Consider the following 13,231-nt stretch of genomic DNA (forward strand, 5'->3'; position numbering starts at 1 on the left):
TCACCATGCCACTGATGCTTCCCAGCAGTGCCCACTCACTTCCTGGTCAGAATTCTTCTTCCTACCTCACCATAGGCCAGGAATGTGCAGCTGAAAGGGGGTGATTGGATTGTAGTCCCCTGCTTAGCAATGTAAACAGGATCTCAATTAACTCTCCTCTGACACCTAGTTTGGGATGGGGAGAGACTTCAGGAGCAAACTGTATTACATGAACACACCTACTCTGCGTAGGTATCTAGCAGACAAGAGCTGTGTATCTCCAAGTGATCAGCTTTGGCTGGTGTTAGGTTAGACATCACTTTAGTACTGAATGCAGGAGTAGTGAAATGTTATCAATGTTATCTTCATTGTATGAGTAAAGGGGAGCAGAACTGTGCTGAGCTTGTCCCGATTGAGGGGTCACCCTCAGCTGAAAGGAACTCGCTAAGCCAGGGGCTCAAATGTCAGACCCCTGTGAAAGTAAGAGAGGTGGGGACAGGTGTCCTACCTAGGAGGTGTGGACTCTCCCTAAAAGTCCCTCGTCTGGTTTAACCTGTTCTTCCCCACTGTTCAAAGATAGAGCTAAATAGCCTACATTAGGAGCCAGATGGCAGCAGAAGGTAACTGACGGGCGACTGGTGGAGCAGCCAGGCAACGAGGAACCGCGGCTGGCAGCGTCGCCAGCTAAAGCAAGTACTCAGATGGTAGCATAAGCAAGGTGCCTTCTTCCCCAGGTGGGAGGTGAACTCACACAGATGAACCTCTGAACCCTGAGCCCTCTCACTGACCAAGGACAACTATGGTGAATGGGGTACGGTGAGGGAGCAGAAAGGAGTATATTAAAGGAATTTTTGGTTGTAGAACGGAAGAACATGAGGCAGAAGGCACTGCCCCGTGCACTCTCAGGTGGGTGTCCTGCTCACAGTTTTATGTTTATGAATCCTGCTTGTGGCATTTACCCTGTCAGGTGACTTCCCTCCTTTCATTAAAAGTTTCTTTGCTCAGACTCTGTGCTTGCGAGTGGGGAAGTATTGCCTCTCAGAGGCACCCAGCGGTGGTGTGTAATTTTCCCAGGTTACTGGGTGGAGGTTCGAGCTAGTTCTGTGCTGTATTGTTGAAAAGGAAGCCCTCGATATTAGACCTGGCCCTGGTTGCTGCTGGCTCCCCCTGGCAGAAAGGTTACAGCAGGTTCATCAAAATCATTCTAAAAACAGTTTCAGTGAACAGGGTGGAAATGTAGAAAGATCATAAATTGTTCATTAAAAACTCCAAGACCATTGATGATTTTAGGTGTTTATACTGCTCACAGCTGCAGTCATGTGCATGGATGGCTGGAAGCAGATTAGAAGTGGTAATTGATGGGGTAAAAACTATGACAGAAGCAAGAGACAGCAAAGTAAGGCAGTTTAAAAAGGAGGAAAAAAAGTATTCAACTACTTGGGAGAAAGGGAACAGAATATCTTTTATTGATTTTTAGGATCCCTGAATATTAAGGTCAGGTACTGAAAGAGTGCAAGTCCCCTGAGAACATTTCTACCCTTCCTAGGCTATCTGGAGGTCAGATAATTACCTTCTGACAGAAAATTAAACCAGACCCAGCTGTGACAAATATTGTAGGAACTTGGCTTAGAAATAGAACAGTGAAATAGCTAGATCTACTGCTACTCTTGCCTTTGTGACTCATTTCAGAGTGTCCCTTTACGTTAGTAAGAACCTAGCACTGACCAAATGCTAAGCTTTCTGACTCTCCTTCAAATCCCACCTTAACCTTGCTTCTTTAGCAAAACCTTTCTAAAGATGGGTCCAAACTAGACTATAGGATATGGTCCTCCTCAAGCTTTGGGGAAGTTTGGATTTTGCACTCAGACAAGGCAAGAGATCCAGGTCACAAGGGAATTACCTCACCAGCAACAAGTTGATATTCTAGTTTTACTTCATGGTGTAGAACAGTAGTTGTATTTGTTGCTCATGGGTCAGTCCCACGTGCTATAGAATACGGGAAGCTTACTGCTGACTTAAGATAGTATGGTGACAAATTGATTTATTTTTTCCTCGGGAAGCTCAACATCTGCCCTTTTATCCTAACATTGGCTGGAGGTTATCTTCCCACACCGGTTTAATAGAAAATTGCTACTGCTATTCTCTTATGAGTGAGATCATACATCATTGGCTGGTGAATGTATAATTACCCATAGTAGCAGTTGTCCTCCATGGTCTCTCCAGCTTCAGAGCAAGAAGTTATTAAAATTTGAGTTAACAGATGTATAGAGTTCCTTAATGTAATATAACAAACTATTAAAATTGTCTCCCCGTGTGTGATTATTGCAATGATTATCTGATCGGAAAAAGGGGGTATTAAATTATACAGTTAAAATGATTTTTATGAATAGATTAGTTATTTGGTGCATATGTTGTTTTAGGATAATTTAACCATCAAAATATAGTGTATAAAATAAAATAAAAAAGGGGAAGGGAAATTATGGGAGGCTATGCTTTAATGTCTATCTTCTGCACTATGTTTGATAGTCTGATCTCCTGCTAAGCAATAAAGTACTGTAGTTTTACAATGTAATAATCTCATGTTTAATTGAATTGCTAACAATGTTCTGGAGCATCTGTTCCAAATCATAACAAACTCTTCTTCTGTCTACCATGTACCATTAAACAGATTCTGGAAAATAGGTTTTGCAGTACAAGAGCCTGATAACCATGTATTGATTATATCTTTACACTAATAATATCTGTACCCGTATCATCATCTCCATACTACACATTGCATTTTAATTTCCCCTCCCACCACCATGATGACCCTTTCATGTCTTTCTCCCACCCTCATCTCTGTTTCTTCCATGGTGGCCCCATAGACCTCGAATGAACTCTCCAAGCCACCTCTTCACCTACAAATAGTGAATTTTTTGAAAGTACAGATACTAATTTAATGGAATCACCCACATTGCCCTACTGTATAGTCTCGTCATTGTAATATTGTCCTTCCTCCCCGTTTTATGTTCAAGATCCTCACTGGTTGAGGAATGTTGTTTAGGAATTTTTTTCTCCTTGACCCAAATCAAAATTCAAACTAATTCCCAAGGAAGTCCTTCTACTGAGAGGGTATATATTCTTGTCTAATTAGAAGTGCATAGATATCTGGATAAGGGTAAATCCACCTTCACAAAGTATTATGACTAACAATCAGTCACGCTGTGAATTGTTGCATGTAAAAATACTGTAAGCCAAGGAGGTTCTCAATCAAGCGACTTCTCTTCCTTTGCCAGAGGAACAATAATACACACACACACTCCATCCATCCATCCATCCATCCATCCAGCACATGGTAAGGAATTCCCCCACAGATGCTGAAGTCCAGTGGTAAATTACTCCTGGAAAACTCCAGATTAAAAAAAACCTGCATCAGGAGCTTCATTTTTCTCTTCTTTGCTGCTCTCCACAGCATGAAAATATCAGGGGACAGCAGACACGGTTCCTGTAGCTCAGGGATGGAGGCCTTATCAGAATCACACTAGGAAGCTCTCACTACTGAAAATCTGGCCTCAATCAAGATGGTGAATATCACATGCCTCCTGAAAACCCCCACTTCCTACATGCTCAGGAAGAGAATGTATAACTGGAGGAGGGAAATGGACTTATCCACATCTGGCTTTCCCATTGTGTCATGTCCTCAGTCCTTGAGATTCTAAGCACATCAGGCAAGAGACTGTTTATTTTCTATCTCGTACAGTGCTGAACTTTTGTTGGTATTAAAACAATAATAATAGTGGAGAAAGGCAGGTGGGTCTGACCAAGCAAAAGGAGCCACTGCAGTGACTCCTATTACGGTCTTCCCCAACCCAGCACTGTAGGAGGTAATCTCTCTCCTCTCTACAGAGCACTGTATGCTGAAGCAGGAAGTAAACACTGCCAGACTCATTCAAGAGGATGCTCCAGGGAGTAGCCTTCCTGCCCCTGCAATTTTAGGCACCACTGCTCCCCACCTCTCTAAATATCAGCATAGCACTGTTTCTGAGGCTTCTGATAGTCTATTCCCTTACTGGCTCCAGTATCCTCCTCCCATCTTAATGTTCTATACCTGTCCCACCCTACACTCCATCTGTAGTCAAATTAAATCCCTAAGGACAGAGAGGGAAGCCAGGTGGATAAGGATGCATTGTGGAATGAGTCCAGAGCTTGTCCGGCCAAAGCATTTTGCTACAACACAAAGGTTTTAGCTTACCAGCCAAAATGCTAGAGTTTGACTCCATGTTAGTTACCTGTTTCAGCAGGTCTGACAGGGGTATGAGGGACCCTGACAAAGGCCTTGCATTCTAAATATTATGACTGACCCTCAAAATGAATATGAAGTTGAAAAGATAACCTGGAAATAGGGAGTGATCTTGGCTCCTCCAGATATGATCTTCCTAGTAATCAAGAAAAGACTGCCACAGATTAGTGGTCAACCTGATGTTCTTGAACACGTGTGGGGGTATTCTACCACTTCAAGATGGACAGAATCCATATCTTCAAATGTTTGGTGACTACAGAGATATGGGCCATATAAATACTTAGATAGAGAAACCATCTTTCCAAGCAACTGAACAAATGCCTTACAACTGAAACCATATTTCATGATGCTTGGTCAATAATATTGGCTCGGGTTTCATTAAGAGGGACAAAAGCAATAATCACCTGCCTCTTATTTGGTTGCTTCCTCTGCCATTGATGCTTCACCAATATTTTGAATCTGGTAGTAGCCTTGTTCAGATTTAGGAGTTTACATTTGATTCCCTATCAGCACAATGTTCTGATCAGAAGAAAAGAAGAAAACAGCATATAGGAAGACATCTAAGTAATACTTTTCTCCTACAACATGTGGGATCTTGAAAGACTATGGGCAAATTATTTCTGGAACCAACACAGAGAATAGAGTTCCTATTTACAATAGCATACACTTCAGCGAAATTAAGTCTCCCTCAATGGCTTTTGGGAAATTAGGATGGTCTTTTCCAGAGAGTTAGGCATCCAGTTCCTACTCACTGGGAGGCCTACTTCCCTTAGGTTGCTTGGAAAATCCCAGGCTGAGGCCCTAGATATTGTATTTATCCAAAATTTGACTTTCCAGTGTGGAAGTAAGAGACTTTTCCATAATACAGAATTATGTGTGTGAAATATTTCCATTAGAGAGAGGCCAGTCTCAGAAAGTTTGGTTATAATGCTTTTCTCCAGAGGTCCCCCTGCTCAGAATTCTCTGCTTCATGTCGATCTCCAGCTAGTGCACATAATGAAGGCAGTGAGTGTACGCAGCTCTTCCCATACCAGGTTTTTCTGTTTCATGAGTATTTGACAGGTTCATGTTAATATTTTATTTAAGCCTATTTGCTGCTCTCTAGAGGAATTGAAGGAGCCTGCAATCTTTAAAGGTATATTTTATACACTTTGTGAGTTTTTCAAATAAGCCTTTTATGGTCTAAGTATGTAAAAATGTTATGCAGCTATTTCTGTAGTTTTTACAGGAGTTCAAAACTAGGGCATGACCTTGATGGACTATCACACTTGCAGTGCTGGAATGTGTAAGGTACTCAGCTGGTAGCTCACTTGCCTTTGGAGTTGCATGTTCCTGTAAGGAAGAACAACTAATGTAATGTTCTTTTTTTCCAATCACTTAATTCAGAGGTATTCAAGTAAGATATTCCAGTTCTCTACTTTGTGATAACATATATCTGAAATAATAGTTTTATCATATTTTTGCCCCTATATTTCACTTCTGCTTGGAAAAAATATTGTACTAAAGAAATATGTAACTCTGACATTCTTCTTTGCTATTTAAGGAGAGTGACAGAGGGCCAGCACAAAGCCTATCCATCACTCAAGCATTCAGGGAGGACTTAGATGTGCACAGACTTTGTACTGGCCCACTGCACCCATGTAAATTTCATTCATGATGAGCAAAATGTCTCAGGTGATGCTCACTTAACTGGTGAAAGGGTGTAACTCTGGAACCAGGAGATTCTGAAACTGTTGGAGTTCAGCAGTTTGGATAAAGAGAAAATAGAAGAGGAAGAAAGTGTAGCCCCAGCAGCAGGGGAAGAGAGATGGGATCAGGGAAAAACTGTCTGGGAAATGAGGAAAGGAAAGGAAAGATATAGAACAGAAGAGGCCAAGAGAATCTGGGAGAAATTGGCAGGAAATAGGACAGGTAGTGAAGTCAGTTGGAGAAGGTGAAGGACCTTGTGGTTATCACTCCTCTGATAATTGAGTAGGGAGCAAGCTGCCTGAGCCTGTCTATCTAAATATAGGAATATGTTAGTCTCCCATGAATAAACGTTTCTCTTCACAGCTCTGATCCTGAGCATTACTTTTCTCATGTGAGTAGTCCCACTGTCTACAAGTCACTCATATACTTAAGTGTTTGTAGGGCTGGGGGCTTAAGAAGTGGTTAGTTCTGGAGGAGACTTCCACCCATGACCTACTGGCAAGTAGAAATCCTTTCCATTACCACTGTCCTGTAACACTTGCCTGGATAAAGTGTGTCAGGTGTACAGTGTAATTATGAGATGTTTCCTATGGCCCTGATATAGCAAAAGGCTTAAGCGTCTGCCTAAGTCCCGCTGAAGTCTAGGATGATAATGGCATAAAGACTACATGTATAATGTTTGCAGATGATACCAACCTGGGAGGGGTTGCAAGTGCTTTGGAGGACAGGATTAGAATTCAAAACGATCTTGACAAACTGGAGAAGTGGTCTGAAATAAACAGAATGAAATCCAATAAGGACAAATGCAAAGTACTATCCTTAGAAAGGAATAATCAATTGCACAAATACAAAATGGGAAATGATTGCTTCAGAAAGAATACCACAGAAAGGAATTGGGGGTTATAGTGGATCAAACTAAATATGAATCAATGTAATATGGTCACAAAAAAACCAACTAACAAAAAGAACATCATTCTGGAACGTATTAGCAGGCGTGTCGTAAAGAACACGCAAAAAGTAATTCTTCCACTCTACTTGTCACTGATAAGGCCTCAGCTGGAGTATTGTGTCCAGTTCTGGGCACCACATTTTAGGGAAGATATACACAGACCAGATAAAGTCCAGGGAAGAGCAACAAAAATGATTAAAGGTTTAGAAAATGTGACCTATGAGGAAACATTGAAAAAGTAGGGTTTGTTTCATCTGGAGAGGAAAAGACAGAGGGGATATGATTACAGTTTTCAAATACATAAAAAGTTGTTACAAAGAGGAGGATGATACGTTGTTCTTATTAACCACTAAGGACAGGACAAGAAATAATGGGCTTAAATTGCAGCAAGGGAAATTTAGGTTAGATGTTAGGAAAAGCTTCCTGTCAGGGTAGTTAAGCACTGGAAAAAAAATTACCTACGGAGGTTGTGGAATCTCTGTCATTGTCTAACCCTGGGGTTCGGGACCCCTCAGGGGGTTGTGACATTATTACATGGGGGTCATGAGCTGTCAGCCTCCATCCCAAACCCCACTTTGCCTCCAGCATTTGTAATGGTATTAAATGGAGGGGAGGGATAGCTCAGTGTTTTGAGCATTGGCCTGATAAACCCAGGGTTGTGAGTTCAATCCTTGAGGGGGCCATTTAGAGAGCTAGGGCAAAAATCTGTCTGGGGCTCAGTCCTGCTTTGAGCAGGGGATTGGACTAGATGACCTCCTGAGGTCCCTTCCAACCCTGATATTCCATGATATATTAAAATGTATTTTTAATTTATGAAGGTCACACGCATAGGCTTGCTATGAAAGGGGTCACCAGTACAAAAGTTTAAGCACCACTGGTCTAACCTGTTCTTAAAAAACCCCAAACACCTGTCAGGAATAGTGTAGATAATACTTAGTTCTGCCTCGGTGCAGGGGACTGGACTAGATGACCTACTGAGGTCCCTGCCAGTCCTATGATTCTATGATTTTATGTGCAGGCTTTGATGAATGGGAGCATAAATCTGCAACTGCTAGTCATCGCAGTTAGGGAGAAAGAGGATGAAGTTCACTATTCGAGCCAGCTGAGGGCACTCCTAGCTGCTCATTAACACACAGCAGTAAGACGAAAGCCAGAGCCCATCTTCCTGCCATTCACATATACACACACTGCAGGCCAAAGGAAACTTGTTCTGGACACTGATTTTCATCAGACACTAGTCTATTTGTAAGGATTTTTCATTTGAGAGTTGTTCATAAGGATTTGCCAGCTGTTTGGGAAAGGGAAGAATCAGTTGCTCTCCCAATCGTTTTTTATTTCAGATTAACATTACCCATGCAGTGCACCTTAATGTGAGCCTGATTACATATTAATGATAACCAGTCACCTTGTGGTAACTGGAGAGCATCAACACACTTTGAAGTTGGACTGTTTAGGCTAAAGTTTCCAGCCTCTCTCGTTTCTTCTTTTCCCCTTTGTTCTGTACTATCCTATGTTCCTATTTCCCCTTTCTCTCCCACTCCTGAACTCAGAGAAACCTATTCAATATGATGTTTTGTTTCTCTTTTAATTACCCTCCTCAAATCACTCCAGATCTCAGAATGAATTATGTCTGCATCTCTGACCTATGCCCCAGGGGTTGTAAAGTTTAAAGATAGTAGTTTGGTTGCTAGCAGAGGCTGTCAGATCCAGTGGTAGATTTAGTGTCATAGCTAAGAAAGTGTGGATACATTTAGGACTATTGAAGGTAGAACATCTTAAATCACGTGTGAGAAAGGAGGAAAGATGACCATCTAAAGCACAGGACACAGAGTCAGGAAACATGGGTTCTATTTCCAGACCCGCAACAGAATGAATGTGAATGTAGGGTAATCTCTTCCCTGTACTTGCATCCCATGGAGACTTTTGCAAGAATTAATTAATTAGTGCATGTAAAGTGCTCCAAGACCATAGCTTACAGTCCTATAGGAATGAAGATATTATTATCCCAGCCTTCAGAAGGGTCAATTCAGTATTGGATCTGAGATGGTCTCTAAGGCAGGGGTCCTCTATCCTCATGCCTAAATCACATTAAATTATAACTCCATATTTTAAATACCAGACACTATGAGAGTGTGGCAAAAAAAAGTTTGTGATGTACTGCACAGTTCCTGCTTCAAGGCAACTTCACTCAGCTATACGAGTTCAGTACACTACAGTGATGGGCACTCTCATAAAAGCCTAGATAGACAGAGCTGTCTGGTACTTTAAACATATTGAAAACAGACCCATCTTGTAAGAATTGTCCTCTATCCTCATCCCACTATTCCCAGGAGTCTGTTTCCTTAACAAATAACTTCTACTACAAGTCTGAACTTCCTCCTCCTGGTCTGAAGCAGCCTTCACTCCACAGCTTTTTGGCTTTCCTTAAGGTCCTACATCTTTTTATTTACTCTACATTGGGCAGAGTGTATAGCCTACATCAGTCTCTAGACTCCTTGCACTGCATTTAATAACTTATCAGAAAGACCCTAGCAGAGACATTCCCATCAGCTCTTACTTTTCTTCCCAGACACTACATAAAATGCACCACGGGCTTCAGATACTCACCCTGTTTCTGCTCTGGAGCTTTTACAAATTAAGATGACAGACTGTTCATGATCCTTGGAAGCAAGGCAGTGGTAGCCTGACTCCACTGAAATCAATAGGAGTTTTGGTACAGACTTCACTGAGGCCCAGATTACCAGCTTCAGAATCCTACTCTAACTCAGACATGGACGACATCTCTGAGCTTGGGCACTAGACTTTGCCCTTCAGCCTTAAATTCCCTTCCCCATGTAAAGATGAACACAATGTTTGCTTACCTCTCTCCATAGGGTGTTGGTAAAGTTTGTCAAACACGTTCAAAGAACTCTGGAGTTAGAAAGCACCATGATACTTTGTTTTCTAAAGTATTACACAGGAAGATTCCACAACAGACACTCACTATTCTCTACGCCTCTTTTCAAGCATCTCTTGTTTTTGTAGTGCCAATTTAAATAAGGGGGGGGGGAGTTATGGCATGGGCCAAGGTGAGTTTCCCAGAATGCCTGGCTCTTAAAGCCACATCTATACTTTTTCAATATAGTTATACAGAAAACCCTCCTGCCAACCCAAATTCCAGTTTCACTAACTCATTATAATCATATGTGGCAGCTGCTGGCATTGCTCATGTCAAGGAAAATGTCAAGCAGGGGCCAGAAGGCTAAGGGAACCAACTCTACTGTGAGTTGTTATTCATTTGCATGCTCTAGCACACCTGTGAAGTTCTGCCTCATTAAAAAGCCCACAGGAAGCTAGGCTAGTTCCTTAGAAAACTACAGCACTGCATTGGTATTAGTGCATTATGGTTAACAACCCACATATTTTCCTTTTGATAGACCATATAAGGACAAGGGTCCAGGAAGAGAAGGAAAGTTTAAAAGATATGTTGGCCCATAGATTTGGGGGGGGGGGGGAGGGAATAAAGTAAGCACAGGTCTTCCTATTTACACAACTCAGCTTGGATACTAAGGCATAAGATCCTCCTATTAACTCCCTGGGGGTTGTCACTAAGACACCCAACTTTTCAAATGTTGTCACATAATCAGTTATGTAGAAAGACTGTAAACAATACAGCTTTGCATCAGCTCTCAGTTTAAACGTGTATATCCCATGATTAACATATTAATTGAAGCCTGATGTGATCAATGTATCTATTATAATTTGGCCAGTAGGTGGCGATGTAGTATAAATTACTGATAAATGCTTTTAGTTCATTTTTAAGACATTTGCATTACATGTGTTTCTACTACGACTGTTTTTAGTAACTCTCTTGTAACTTTAGGTATATGATAGATTGTCATCACACGTTAAAACTGTTCTGAAATAGTTCACAGTACCCCCATTCCTTATTTTGATCTAGAAATTGAGTCAGATTCTGAACACTGATGAATTGTGGTGGAATGACTTGTCATTGTCTAGTTGAGAAACAATACAGTATGATTTATTTGATTTCTTTTCTTATATTCCTAGTGCCTTCCTTCTGTTCTAAAGCCATCGTTGCATATAAATTCTCCAGCCCAAACATGAGTTTTGATTTTCTAGCCTCAAACACACTTTGTTGTCATTGCACCATTGTTCAGTTCTGACCCTATTTCCCACTGCTAAAAGCAAAGCCAACTGCTAACTAGCTTCGAGTCCGCTATTATGACTATGAGGTGAACCTTTATATCTAATAATACTGACAATTTTGCAACCTACTTAATGGTTATAACTAAGTGAAATAGATGGTACCTGTGCTGAAGAGGCAGTATGAGGACTGCATTGTACTAGTTCCTAGGCTATTTCTCAAACAATTAAGTAGCTAGTAAGATTTAAATTTTATTAGAGAATACTACAAAGTCTTGCTGGCTCCTTAAACTTTGTGTGCATAATCAAAGGAGGTTCCTTCAACTTGTGCCTAGGCGGGTCAAGCTACAGAGCCACCACATTCCAGCTTTTTGCTGAAAGTGCTTTTATGGCAGTACTTGGTGTGCTGCTACAGCAACCACATGCCGCTATAACTCAACAAACTCTCGTAATAATACTTCAGAATAAGTTTCTTCAAACCTTCATTCTAGAGTTGACTGGAGGCAGAGGAGCCCACATTTTATCTGGCAATAGATGATGCAAAAATATATGACTTTATTAAGCATTCCTTAGTAGGAGCAAACTCCCTCCAAACCCACATGGAGGTTTTTTTCCTAAGTGCTAGGTAACACCCCATTAGTTTTATATGTGGTGCACATGGTGTAGGAAGTATGTTTTTAAAACCACAATCTGACTAGCCTAAAGAAAAAGGCTTGTCTGTAACAGTCTTGTTCAGGTAGGTAGTATTGAACTAAAATATTATGCTAATACAGGCTTTGCTACAATGCTGCAAAAATAGCACTAGCTAGAAGGCTTAAGTGGCTCATATTTACAGGGAGATACACTTCACTTTAAGTATTGTCTGTACACAGAGCTAACAGGGCCAGCCTTTTTGTGCCCCCCACCCCCCATGATTCAATTAACACTATAAAACTAGAAGTTCCTGTTTAGTTATGGGAACTCCTGAAGAGGACACCATAATCAAGTCAAAACTCAGTGGGACAAAGTTTTTCCCACCAATGATGATTGATGCCTATGTCATTAGTAGGGCAGCTGCCCATCTCTTATCTTGATTGACAGGCTAATAAGGGACCTGGGGCTATCTTTTCATGGCTAACACACAACTTAACCAATTGCTTTTAAATTATTGCTAATCTCTCAGAAAATAAGCAGAATACATAAAAATATATTTCTGGGGCAAAGAAGTGTTTACTACAGCTTTTACTTCTTATGGTCTACAGAAGCCTAGTTCTGAAAACATACCAGAATTTAGTCATCACTTTCCAGGCAATAAAGGATTTTTTTTTTAAACTTTTCATTTATAATAGTTGTTCTTTGCTTCAATTAGCAGTAAAAGAGAAGGGAGTTTTGTAATGCAATTGTCCTGCAAAGGAAAATGCTTTAAATTGGGTAGATTATGTGAGCAGACCACCTGTAGGGCATTCATGCCTTTTTTTCTATACTGCTCCAACCCATGCCTTGCTGCCTGCAGACTGGCTAACAATGGAGGGAAAAAGCTGTTTAAAAGGCTGTTCTCCCTTTTCCCTCTCCTGTTCACTAACTGTTACAAGTCTTCCTCTTCTATTTTTTTTTAAATCTCACATCTCTTTAATTGAAGAACTTTAAGGCTCCATGGTGGCCAATTCTGCAACAAGAGGAACCCAGCAGCAGGGAAAGAAACTTCAGACTATACATCATGTTTGCAGAAGAGAAAAGATCAAAGTTTTTCTAAACTCAAAAGAGACCAAGTTCCCTACAGATTAACCCTATTCAGTTAGCTCCTCTTAAAGGAACGATGTTCTGAGCCGCTGAGCAGACAGGTAAAAAGTTCAACAATTGCCAAAGCATTCTTCTGTTAATTCAACAGCCTTCTACTCAAATTAGCTTAGTCTTGACAGAAGAACAATACCTTTTCTTTTGAAAAAGGACCATATTTGATATACAAAAGTTAAGTATGAAAGGTTAAGATGTTAACCTGTTAGTTTAATCTGTTAAGGAAAGACTGATCTAACAATTCTCAACTCACTGTTCTACTGTAAAACATGATCTATGGATTTGAATCATTAACCTTTACACTTTAGCACTATGTAGCCCCTCTAAAGGCAGGTGCTTACAAAAAACAGACAATAGCTATGAAAGGTAGGGTGAGTGTTCACATTCCTAAAATAACATCTATTTTACAGGATACA

General features: G+C 40.8%; 1 long non-coding RNA gene across 1 annotated transcript; it reads right to left on the bottom strand.

Moving 5' to 3' along the window:
- Positions 1-5,419: 5,419 nt before the first annotated feature.
- On the bottom strand, positions 5,420-9,911 carry LOC123364822. The gene is made up of 3 exons (XR_006577292.1): positions 9,758-9,911; positions 6,644-6,716; positions 5,420-5,590 (listed from the first exon to the last, which is right to left on the bottom strand). It is a non-coding gene; the product is annotated as an uncharacterized LOC123364822 (long non-coding RNA).
- Positions 9,912-13,231: the final 3,320 nt, after the last annotated feature.

This window comes from Mauremys mutica, chromosome 2 (genome assembly GCF_020497125.1).
Source record: "Mauremys mutica isolate MM-2020 ecotype Southern chromosome 2, ASM2049712v1, whole genome shotgun sequence".
NCBI classification, from domain to species: Eukaryota; Metazoa; Chordata; order Testudines; family Geoemydidae; genus Mauremys; species Mauremys mutica.